The sequence below is a fragment of the Paramisgurnus dabryanus genome, chromosome 3 (genome assembly GCF_030506205.2).
Source record: "Paramisgurnus dabryanus chromosome 3, PD_genome_1.1, whole genome shotgun sequence".
Classification (NCBI taxonomy): Eukaryota; Metazoa; Chordata; class Actinopteri; order Cypriniformes; family Cobitidae; genus Paramisgurnus; species Paramisgurnus dabryanus.
In genome coordinates, this window is record NC_133339.1 from 10,606,223 (window position 1) to 10,619,924 (window position 13,702).

Genomic DNA, 13,702 nt, shown 5'->3' on the forward strand with positions numbered 1-13,702 from the left:
ACTTTTTTTGTCTTTTCGTTTTTCCAGGACTTTTAGACAGTATTCGAATTATGTCAAAGATTATGGTCCCCTAGCTAAGCCCCATCCCCTGGCCAAGTCCCCCCTTCATTATAGGGTCGGCGTGATTTAAAAAAATATTTGATGTGATACTGGAAACCCCAGATTACCCAACCATTTTTACTCATCAGATTAGTGTGAAATAATAGTTTGGACAAATAATGGACAATATCGCTTTGTGGCAGCGCAGCACGAGAATTTTAAATTCATGTATTATTTTACTAATATTTTATATTTTTGGGTTTTATAGGGGGTCCGGGACCACCCCAGCCCCACCTTAATTCGAACACAGTTTTTAGGAGAAACATCTTTGATTCTAAAGGAAAAAATGTGTGGCCTTTAAAAGAAACGTGCTTTGCCAACCAAGCTAAACCATGTTTAAGGATCATTTTGTACCATCTTATGAATCATACACCTTTGATTTCAGGTCACATTGTAAAAGAGACAAGTCCTCGTTTTGATATTATTTAAATGTCAGTGACACAAACTTGTGTAAAATAAATCAAAAGCTTGCTGTAAAATAGTAAAAAAAAAGACAGATGCAGAGATACAGAAAGAGATGGTTTTGGGGCAAGCGAAGGTGAGTGTGTGTGTGTGTGAGAGAGAGAGAATGATGGGGTCTTAATGCCTGATTGGGTTGATTAGAGGAAGTACTGCGCTTGCACTTTTTATAAATTACTTTGATAAGAGAGATACCAAATGAGCAGCTGAGGAGCTATTAAAAGAGAGAGAGAGAGAGAGAGAGAGAGAGAGATAGAGAGATTTTATAAACCTTTTATTACAGCACAATTATCAATATAAAACCATTACAAAAGAAGAAAAAATGAAAGCTCACAGAATTATAAAAAAAATATGAAAAAAAAACAACAACAACAACATTTCTTTCTCAATAGCAGAGCATAGCACTCCTTCGTGACACCAATTATTTTTGCACACTAACAAACATTCTGCAACCCAAAAACAAGAAAATAAATTACAATTCTTGATTTGTCCATAGCCAAAACACATCAACATTAAGATCACAATTTTGTTTAATTTTCTCTTTTCTACTTACATAAATGGCCATTTTTGATTTTGACATTTAAACTGACAAATATATTAACTGTTTCAGTCAATAACTCATCAAACAAGCTACAAATATTCTTTAACATGTTAACTAAAGACTGAGGCGTTGAACACTGCATAAAAGCATGAAAAACAGTTTTTCATTGAAAGCAAAAAGGACAATGATGACTAACATTGTATATTTAAAACTGAAATAAAAGAATTGACATTTATGCATTTGTCAGACGCTTTTATCCAAAGCGATGTACAGTGCATTACAAAGTATAATTTTATTTATTTATCAGACTTGTGTGTGTGTTTCCTGCATTCAAACCTATGATATTTTGCGCTGATAACGCAATGCTCTACCACTGAGTCATACAGGAGAACAGTAGATTTAAGCAGGATGTAATGTCATTGCAGACCCACAACAGCTCACAAGCAGTTCAAGGGTTAAACAGAAACTAAGTACCGGTGTAAATATTCAGAGATATGACAGATATGAAGTCTATTTTGAGGGGGATTATGATTATATCATTTTATGGTCCTACAAATGTTACAAATCACTGTTTTACAGTAATACGAATTTAATGAGATTCAACAAACTCAATATAGAAAAACACAAAAATTAAACATCTTTCTTCATACCACGGGACTGTTGAATGCTTTATTTGAGTATAAGTATGCATTATTTTGAGATAAATGCACACCTAACCTGTCAAATGTCTTTAAATAGAGCAATGTTCATCGTATAAGGTCCTTTGAATTATTTGAAAATAATGCACGCATGCGGTGTAACAGCCCTTCGCGTCGTGCCGCATTACCACCTTGGGTGTGCATTATTTTTGAATAATTTAACGGCTCATCATCAATTATTCCTTATGTAATACAGAAATATGTGATGGGATGTACCACAAAACCAGTCATAAAGGTCTTTATTTATAAAATTGAGATTTATATATAATCCAAAAGTGAAATAAATAAGCTTTCCATTGACAATATTAAGATACAACAATTTGAAAATCTAGAATCTGAGGTTTCAAAAATATTGAAGTATTGGGAAAATCGACTTTAAAGGTGCAGTGTGTAATTTTTAGAATCTCTTGACAGAAATCAAAATAATATACAAAACTATATTATCAGGGGTGTATGAAGACCTTTCATAATGAACAGTTATGTTTTTATTACCTTAGAATGCAGAGGTGGAAGTAACGAATTACAACTACTCACGTTACTGTAATTAAGTAGTTTTTTCGTGTACTTGTACTTTTATGAGTACATTTTTAAGTCTGTAATTTTCCTTGTACTTAAGTACAAATTAAGGTAAGTAATGTACTTCGCTACTTTGAAAATCACATTCGTTACTAAGTACTTGTAGAATTTGAATTAAATTAATATTCAAATCTTTGACAGCATTTGGATATCCAATAGAAATAATTGATCGTGGGCGGGCCAATAAAAACCCTTGTATTTGGACCGGAAATCTCTGGAGAGCTATTCAATCGATCCTCGCGCGTCCTTCACTGTGACGTTGTATTTAGTGTTTTAATATCAAAGAACTTTGGCGTTATGGACGCTGAATTAATTAAAAATTCAGAAGAAATACCGGATGATGAGTGCCTATGGCCGAACCTGGGAGTTGTTCACAAACAGAGGAAGGAAAGGAGACAGCGTGCAAACTTTGTTTGCCATCTGCAGTGATTTCGGCTTACAATACTTCAGCCTCTAAAAGCACATTATGGTAAGAAGTCTTATAACCATATTTATGTGATCGTTTTCATTTTTAATGTTGGGTAGACCTCACGATAATGTGACTGAAAACATCACTTGAAACATGAGCTTCAGTTACCTAGGTGACGAGCACATAGACCGTAAAAAAAGGTTTAGCATTGTAAAATGGCGCTGAAAGTTAAATTTCATGTCATTGTCAACATTATATTATTCATATTGAATCAGTGTTTTAAGCTTATAATAATAAACAGTCTAATAAGGACTCTTTTATCAAATTCGTCTGTTGCCGCGTCCCACTGGCGTAGCAGTGTTACTGCACTGACAGCCTGTCTAAATTACACATATGTCAGTGCTAAATGCTGATAACTTTTGAAATATTAGTAGGGTACTTTTTCAAAGCTTTCTTGTCCAATAATATTTTCTAACTCTTTTCCCTGCTATTGACAAGTTATCTTGTCAATTAAGAAAAAAATTTTTGCATAAAAAACGTGTTTCAGAAGAATTTATGTTAATGTGCAATACCGCGATTGTCCACTAGACAGCGGACTTACCCAATTTATGGATAAACTGAAGCCAAAACGTAATTTACTAATTTTATGTTTGATATTCGTTCTGAATCTGATCTCTAACTAAATTCCTTCACAAAAATGCAATTGTTTCAGCTTTTTGTTAAAAAAAATGTGTATTTGTAAAGAAAATACCAATATTTAAGAGTTTATAAGCAGGGAAAAAAATAGGATGAAACGGTTTTTCACTTTTTTTTATTGTTTGTTTGAAAGTAGAGGGTCTGTTCTTTCATTTGATATATTTGTATGTTTATATATTTTTAGAAGAAAATTTTCCTGGAAAGCATTTTGTAAAACTTTTGTGAAAATCATAAAAAATGCTGGCGGGCAACTTTTCGAAAAATGGCTGGCGGGGAATGAGTTACAGATGTGGCCTTTAAAAATGCGCGTTTTCTCCCGCGGCATTCGCCAATTCGTCTCGCAGAGTCTCGCAGCATTCTGCAAGTGCTTTCGGGGGGGCTACTTTCCATTTTCCCTTAATGTGTTTCGCTTCACAGAATATCCACCAGGTGGCGCATAAAAACATTGCATTGCGTTGTTTCCAGAAGTTAATAAGGGCATTGCTGAATATTTTACATTGCTACTGTATTAAAACAGCAAAGTGATATGTCAACCCATTCTTGCCAGCATAACAGCGCATACAATTATTAAGATACGTGCAATGCGAACTTATAGGAAGTGCAACAGAGAATTTAGTGTGAGCCTAATAAACGCGACTCTATTTACAATGAATATCTTAATTATTTGTGTTGTCGAATTTTGACACCGTTTCATTGTTTGTTCATAATATTTATAATTGTCAGTTTTTCTAAAAGTATCAATATTTTAAACAGATTAATGTGGTATAAAAAAAGACATGTTTTAAAGTTAAAAATGTTGTAAAAAATATAGTAGTATTCTTATATTTTAAGAATAACAATATGATACATTTATACTGCGCTAAAATGCTTCACATATGGAAAGAGGAATTCTTCTCAACACCCACCAATAAAGTTTACAAATTATTCTTTAGAAAAAAAGGCGTTTAAACCCATGCGGGGTGTACAGTTGGCATATGATATCTTTTTTATTTCGTTTTTACATATTTATATTTATAAAATCTTTAATAATAGGCTACCTTTCTTGCGCATATGCAGTCAGTGTTTCTACCTAATTCATAATTGTAAAAAATATTATTGTAAAATAGAATATCACTAAAATAATTTATTAAAGTAACTTAATAAAATGTCTTAATGTCACTTATGTGTTTTTTTAGTTGGTCAAACCAAAATAATTGACGCGAACAGAGAAACTGTGCCTTTTGCGGACGAAAAACACCTCCGAAATGTTGAGTTTATGAATTTTTACAATATGTACTTTGTGAAATGTGTGTGTAAAATAATCAATTTTATAACATGTGGCTGTAGAGACAAACACGCCGCATCGCCTTCCAGATATCTTACACGTTCGCATTCAACACTTTTCAAAACTTATTTATATTAAATCTAATTAATAATTATAAATTATGACATGAGAAAATTAGAATTGTGCAAAGAGCCAATTCAGATATTGTTAATTAAAGCTGTTTTATACACCTTTCTGTTATAAATGTTTTAAAAAATATATTAGTATTCTTATATATTAAGAATAACAATATGATACATTTATATTGCGCTAAAATGCGTTACACATGGAAAGAGGAATTATTCTCAACCACCACCAATAAAGTTTAAACATTATTCTTTAGAAAAACGCCTCCGAAGTGTTGAGTTTATGAATATTTACACTTACAATATATACTTTGTTAAATGTGTGTTTAAAATAATAAATTTCATAACTGTAAAGACAAACACGCCGCATTGCATGATTTTATAAATACCGAGGTCCATATAAGTATTTTCCAGGGCATGCACCCCAGGAAAAAAAGCTTCTTATTTCCCTGCTCTACATATATGAATTTTAATACATCAGAAAACCAAAGAATCAAATACCTATAGATTTCAAACCATGTCAGTATGCAGAAGACTTGTGTTGGTCATTAGGAATACATTGTAATAATTATTTTACCATCCTGGGCACACTAGTTGCTGCACACTTTCTCTTCTTTTGTTATTTATTTAACTTTAATGACTTCAACAGGTACTGTTTATTAGGCTTTAAGACTGAATGCAATAAAATGTTCAAGCCAAAATATGAACATTTAAACTCCGTGCACGCGCGCTACGGGTGGATGAAGCGTTGTACCGCGCACGTGATGCATCGCGTTTTCAAGTTCAAGCTTAGCAGAAGTCCAGTGCAACACAGGGAATCTAATCATTATACAGTTAAAAACATATCTTCAAGAATTAAAGGGTGGCGTGGAATGTTGTTAATAAACATGCTGAAAAACGGAAAGTGTATTCTAGTGGTGTAGTCTACGTGATACGCAGGTATACGCCGTATACCCACTAGAAATTGTCAAGGATTTCCGTATACCTACTAAAAATAGCGCGAGGATGCGTAACAGCATGGTTTTGTGACATTTTTAAACTTTTAGTCATAATATAGATGTGAAGCACTGACCATTAAAGGCCACACTTGTTACCTTAGCGGGTTGAAATACATATTAGGCAATATACTTCCTGCCGAACTGCGCGATCCGATCGGCGTATGAATTTCTATGAAATCAAATTACTATAGTGACGCGAAAGTGACTGGGGAGCAGACTGGTGTTGCGCCACAAGTGAGTGACAGTAAAGTACCGCGAGAGAGACTCCAGTTATCACATGGAGAAATCTGCTTTGAATCGCTCTCGCGGTACTTTGACATCACCATGAGGTCTGCTTAGCGCCAAATGAAGTCGAACCTGCAGTGTAGCTGCTCACTCGACACTGTAAACAAACAGTCCATGTGGAGAAGAGAACGACGAGTGGAGCAGTGCACAACATAAAATCCATAGAGTTTACAACGCACATGTGAGTAAACAACATTTAAATAATCAGTCCAGTTTATTACTTTATCTGGAGGTAAGGCTCCAAATACAATAAAATAAGCCCGTAATTATATCCTGATGGTTTTAGCTTTCAGTATGTTTGCTTGTGCTTCACAGTGTTAAACTTTCCTTCTCTGTGTTAATTTATATATCTACGTTCAAGATGTATATGATCTTAAACTTCTGTGAGGAAATTCATGTCTGCGTTGATGTTCAGTTCAGACTTGCAAATTAAAGATCATTTTCTTCACTTTGGTTTGGGTGTCTAATATGCTACATTATGGTCTTGTAATAATAATTAAGTAAAAGCCTATTTTCATTTTTAAACAATGCTTATATTATATGCAAAAAAAGCTTTTATATCAATGACTATGCAAATGAGAGTAACTTCATGGTCATCTTAAATGTGTATTATGGTAATTAAAAACATTTACACCATTAAATTAAACATGGTAATGTTATCAATAGTTGTCAGATAATAGCTATTGAAAGAGTGGATATTTTTCTCCTTCAATCCAAGTGTTTGCCACGGATTGAAGATTGTAAACAGTTTATTTAATTTTAATTAACAGTTGAGTAACTTTTGGCCCTGGGTTAGATGTTGATTAACACTAAACCAGTCTAAAAATCAGTCCAGTTTCCCCAGCTGTAACCCATTGGCTGTTAAAGTCTTTTTTTTTCTTATAATAAACTGACATGTTGATAACACATTCAGTTTATGTGTTTATGAGTACACTTTCAGAATGCTCTTAGTTACATGAATATCTATACTGTATGCATCTGTGAGTGTGGTGGTGCTTATGGGCTAGGACGAGTGAGCATAAGGGTGAGAGGGAAAAATCACAGTATACTCACTACAAAAATCTAGACTACACCACTGAACGGAGGTATGGCAAGAATCAGCAGTGAAGCAACCTACCCATTACACAAAAAATGCACACGGCCGCGCCGGTCTCAGTGTGTCTGCGAAAAAAATGTGCACCACCTGCATGCAGCGAGCACGCGCGCTGCCTGCACGACATCCAATCACTGCAGTCCCACGTTGGTTTGGATGTTGGGACCGTACCAGTACAGCTCAGCAGTGGTGTAGTCTACTAGGAATTGTAAAGGATTTCCGTATACCCGCTAAAAATAGCGTGAGGATGCGTAACAGCATGGTTTTGTGACATTTCAAACTTTTAGTAATAGTGAAGCACTGACCATTAGCATGCTACACTTGCTACTTTAGCGGGTTGAAATGCATATACATATTAGGCTATATATTTGGTGTGTTTGACTTTCTATATATATCACTATAGCGGCGCGAAAGTGACGGGGGAGCAGAGTGGTGTGGCGCTACAAAACCCACAGGCGAGTGACAGCAAAGTACCGCGAGAGCGATTCAAAGCGGATTTATCCACGTGATAACTGGAATCGCTCTCGCGGTACTTTGACATCACCAAGAGATCTATACCACTGCAGCTAAGTCACTACATTGACATGGCAGAAGGACAGAATGCCATTTTGTTCTGGGCACTCTTCCTTCACTCTTTCAAGTAGCCTTGGCAGTGCCTGCTTCTAGTGCTACAGTGGAGCGAGTTTTCAGCCATGGTGGCATCATGGCCAATTTGATCTTTTGAAAATGCAATGCAGTATAGGGGCCTCCCTCCACCTGTCCACAGCATGCATTTTATTTCTGTTGTAAGAGGACTTGACATGACTCGAAACTAAAATGGTAGGACTTTGGACTCGACTTGAGACTTGTTGGCTTTGACTTTTGACTCGACTTGGGACTTGCCTCATCTTTGACATGACTTGACTCGGGACTCGAGGGCAAAGACTTACTTGTGACTTGCATAACAATGACTTTGTCCCACCTCTGCTTATAGCTAGACGTCACATGCCGATTGGTCTGCGCTGCGCAGCAAGAAGCCACACGAGCGCTGAGCGTTGAGTCAAATTATAAGACGAGCGTAAGAAAATGACAGAGGTCTGGTCAGGGAATTAACCCAACACAAAAGTGAAAATGATAGCCATGACTCTTTAGATAAGATCTATAGACATGCACATCAGTGTTTTATTTGTCTGGAGAAAAGGACAATTTGATATCCAAAATAGTGTCCAACATAATACTTACTCTATCAATATACTCAAATAAGTAGGGCCTACATGCACTGCTATCAAACGTGATGTGTTTTTGGTGTTGTAATCTGGAACTTGGTGTATATCAAATGTGTTTGTTAAATGTCTCCACATGGAAACGGAATGCCCTCCCCCCGCACAGTCCTGCAATGAGAACCAGAAAAACCGGTTTCTAACCATTTTATTTACATGTGAATAGTGAGAGCACCCCCTCAGGAGCTGTAGCAGGGTTTTTGCGGGGTCTTTATAAGCTTAAGCCAGGACTTAGTTTAAATAGGAAATATAACTAGTTTTAACAAACATGCCTTACTAAAAACATTATTTTTCTGCATTTTGAGGCAAAAAAGGGCATGGCCGCCCGGACCTCGGTAATTTTCTGACGCGTGTCTTATTTGACTCAATGCTCAGCGCTCGTTTGACGACTTGCGGCGCCACGCAGCCCGATCGGACGGCATGTGACGTCTTAGCACCGCGAGACAGTAGGCCTACAGTATGCTTTTGAATAGATCTCGCGGTAGTGGGATGTCACAGGCCAACGGGTTTGCGCTGCGCCCCATTAAGTAAGACAAAGTGAAAATTATTCCTAGATGACCAATAAAATCATACCAGGCAGACAGCAAAGGAGGAAGGATACCTCAGTTAGTGGAAGAAATAGGTTAAATTGGGCCGGAGCGCACCGGAGCGCAGCTCCGCCTCCTCGGGTCCACAACACACCTTGCCGGAGCTCCGGTCCGTCTCCTTCAGCAACAGGGTTTGACGCAAAGCGAATAATAACGTTTTCATTCATAAAGTCACGTTTTCTTTGCATGCCTGATAAAATATCATAATTCTTGCAAGTTATTTTGGCAAAAACAAAATTTTATTAAATTCAAGGTTATTTTGGGCTAAACATAGTTTGTTCGTAGTCGGTCTATTTATGAGCTAAATAGTGGCTATATGTACGACGGTGCATAAAACACTTTAAAGAAATTAAACAAACCTTGTAATCGCTGTTAACTTTGCTTACAATGACATACCATACATCTCACAAGTTATTTTGGCAAAAACCACATGTAATTAAATTAATGGTTATTTCTGGGCTAAACCTGGGTTATTCGTAGTCGGTCTATTTTTAAGCTAAATAGTGGCTAGTACAGACGGTGTATAAAACACTTTAAAGAAATGAAACAAAATACCTTAATCGCTTTGAACTTTGTTTACATGATTAAATATCATACATCTCACAAATCATTTTGGCAAAACAACATGTAATTAAATTAATGGTTATTTCTGGGCTAAACGTGGGTTATTCGTAGTCGGTCTATTTGTAAGCTAAATAGTGGCTAAGTACAGACGGTGCATAAAACACTTTAAAGAAATGAAACAAAATACCTTAATTGCTTTGAACTTTGTTTACATTATTAAATATCATACATCTCACAAATAATTTTGGCAAAACAACATGTAATTAAATTCATGGTTATTTCTGGGCTAAACGTGGTTTATTCGTAGTCGGTCTATTTATGAGCTAAATTATGACTACGTACAGACGATGCATAAAACACTTTAAAGAAATGAAAAGAAATACCTTGTAATCGCTGTTAACTTTGCTTACATGATAAAATAGCATCCATCTCACAAATTATTTTGTCAAAAACCACATGTAACCAAATTAAAGTTTAATTGGGCTAGAAGTGGGCTAGGCACAGCCCGGCTATATCGGGTCTATACTGAAACGGGACGTTGAAATGACGGCTATTGCTTGCTGGGTATAGACTATTGTACTTAATTCCTGAATCCCATTCATTCAGATAGCCTATGGATTTTTTTCCATTCGGCGGAATAAAATAATTAAATTAAGACGAGCTGAATATCATACACTGTTAAGACTGGACAAAACCGTTAGTTTTGTAGGTGTTCAGCTTGGGAGTTATACTCGGTTTAACCAAAAATGGGAATAATAATACAACAGAATATTTGGAATTGGGGCAAGCAGAACATGAATTCACAAATCACAAAAAATGTAAAATTAGATAAATTTGTTAATGATATTGCGCAAATGCTCTCGGTCTCTTCAAGGTCTACGCGAATTAGAGGTTTGTTATAAGACTCCGTTATACATCACGTCTCTTCTAATTGCACAGAAAAAATGAATCAAATGATGCGCATTTAAGTCGTACATATTTACATATTTTATTTGATGTATACGCCTTAATAATATAAGTATTTAATTTACAGATTATTTTAATCAATATATTTGATAAGGTCAGAATTATATATTTAAGTTTTTGAAACTGTAATAATTGCTTTCTTCAAATTAATATTATTTGCATTTAACATCAACTTAAAAAAATGTACGTTTTACGCCTAACTTGAACTATGATGTACTTACTATTTTTACATTTATATTATTTGAGTAAATGTAGGCAAAAAAATAAATTAATAATAAGTAGAACAAATGTTAATTTAAAAAAATCCCATATAGCCAACAGGTTTTAATCAGCAACAGAGAAACTGCGCCTTTTGCCGATGAAAAACACCTCAGAAACTCCTCGAATTTATGAATTATTACACTCACAATATGATTTAATTTACTTACTACAAAAATATAACTCATTATACAAATTTATTCAACACCATTGCACATTTTATATCGAGTTTCATACCATGTAAAGGAAAACATGATAATATAAAAAGTACAGTAATGCAGAAAAGCGCATTACAACCATGTCCAAGCTATTAAAAACGTTCAGATGCAAAAATGAACTAAATGTACAATTAGATAAACTAGTTAATGATATTGCGCAAATGCTCTCGGTCTCTTCAAGGTCTACGCGAATAGAGGTTTGTTATAAGACTCAGTTATACATCACGTCTCTTCTAATTGCACAGAAAAAATGAATCAAGTGATCCGCATTTTAGTCGGATTTTTATGGAGAATAGGCTATGTGACCGTTTAACCCACGTGGACCGAACAAGAAAACGTATGCTTTCATGGAGTCCGTGTATGACATCTCTTTTATTTAGTTTTACATATTTTATTTATATGCATTTAATAATACCGTAAGATCACAATGTATACACTGTAAAAAATGATTCAGTGGCTTTGTAAATGTAGGCTATCTAAAATAAATGATTAAAGTAACTTAATAAAATCTTTTAATGTCAGTTATGTGTTTTTTTTTAGTTAGACAAACCAAAATTAATGACTAGAAATAGATATTTTGTTTAAAATGTACATATTTTATTTGATGTATACGCCTTAATAATATAAGTATTTAATTTACAGATTATTTTAATCAATATATTTGATAATTTCAGAATTATATATTTAAGTTTTTAAACCTGTAATAATTGCTTTCTTCAAATTAATATTATTTGTATTTAACAACAACTTAAAAAAATGTACGTTTTACGCCTAACTTGAACTATGATTTACTTACTATTTTTACATTGATATTATTTGAGTAAATGTAGGCAAATAAATAAAATAATAAGTAGAACAAATGTTAATTTTAAAAAATCCCATATAGCCAACGGGTTTTAATCAGCAACAGAGAAACTGCGCCTTTTGCCGATGACAAACACCTCAGAAACTCCTCGAATTGAATATTTACACTTACAACATGATTTTATTTACTTACTACAAAATATAACACATTATAGAAATTTATTCAACATCATTGCACACTTTATATCGAGTTTCATACCATGTAAAGGAAAACATGATAATATAAAAAGTACAATAATGCGGAAAAGCGCATTACAACCATGTTCCAGCTATTAAAAACGTTCAGATGCAAAGATAAACTAAATGTACAATTAGATAAACTAGTTAATGATATTGCGCAAATGCTCTCGGTTTCTTCAAAGGTCTTTGCGAATTATTTTGTTATAAGACTCCGTTATCATCACGTCTCTTCTACTGTAAGTGTACACAAAAAAAATAAGACGAATGATCCGCGTTTAAGTCAGATTTTTATGAAGAATATTTGACTGTTTATGTAACTGGCAAAAGAAAACTTCGCCAACCAAATGTTTGTCAAAAAGCTTGCATGTGACATCAAAGTACTGCCAATGCACCAAGAATCCCTGTCATGTTACTTCGATATCATATAGTATGCTTAAAGCATAAAGTCGAGCACACATTGTCGTCAGTATGCCCTACTGTACTTGAAACACGACTGCCCTCTACAGGTTTTTTATTTCCTGCGTCCCCCACCGAATCACCCTTCTGCGGGATCTCGCAGAATTTCGGAAGTGCTCGCGGCATTCTGCTTTCAGAGACGCGCATTTTTAAAGGCCACATCTGTAATGTAAAAAAATCTGTTTTTAAATAAAATAACCGAACAAGCTTATTTGCATCATAATTCATTAATAATAATAACATTAGACCATTTTTATAACTTGATAAAAATTATATGAAGAAACAATATGAAGTAATAATAATAATAATAATAATAATAGCTGCTGTTAAAATCATTTAACATTCTTTAAACAGACAAAATTCCTGTACTATGCGTTTATTCGTATAAAACACAAATTGCCTGATTTTAATCCATTCATATTTCTGATTTCATTCAATGGATTTAATGTTTATTCAATAAATATCACCGGCTAAAAAGTAATTTGTACTTGAGTAGTTTTTAAGAGGGGTACTTTGTACTTTTACTTAAGTACATTTTTAACACCAGTACTTTTACTTGTAATTGAGTATTATTTTAGCAACTACTTGTACTTGTACTTGAGTACAAATTTTCAGTACTCTTTCCACCTCTGTTAGAATGAGACGTTTTCATCTACACAGAGGGTCCCCTTACATGGAAGCCGCCATTTTGTGCCGCCATGTTTCTACCGAAGCTCTAAACGGACAAACTTTTTACTAAGTTGTCTCCCAGGATGACATGTTTGTCCTGTGTCGGCTACCGTAGCTTCTCTATGCGTTTCAAAAGAGAGCGGTGAGCTGTACACTGAGCTGTTGGTTGCAATTTGCAAACTCACCACTAGATGCCGCAAAAATTTACACATTGCACCTTTAAAGTTGTCCAAATGAAGTCCTTAGAAACTAATATTGTTAATGGTAAACACATTTTATATATAGTTATAATATCTTCATGGAACATGATCTTTACTTTTTGACATTATTAAAAAATCATTTTGACCCATGTATTGTTGGCTATTTCTGCAAATAGACCCATGCGACTTATGCCTCGTTTTGTGGTGACACATTTTTGTGATACACACTATGTGTCTC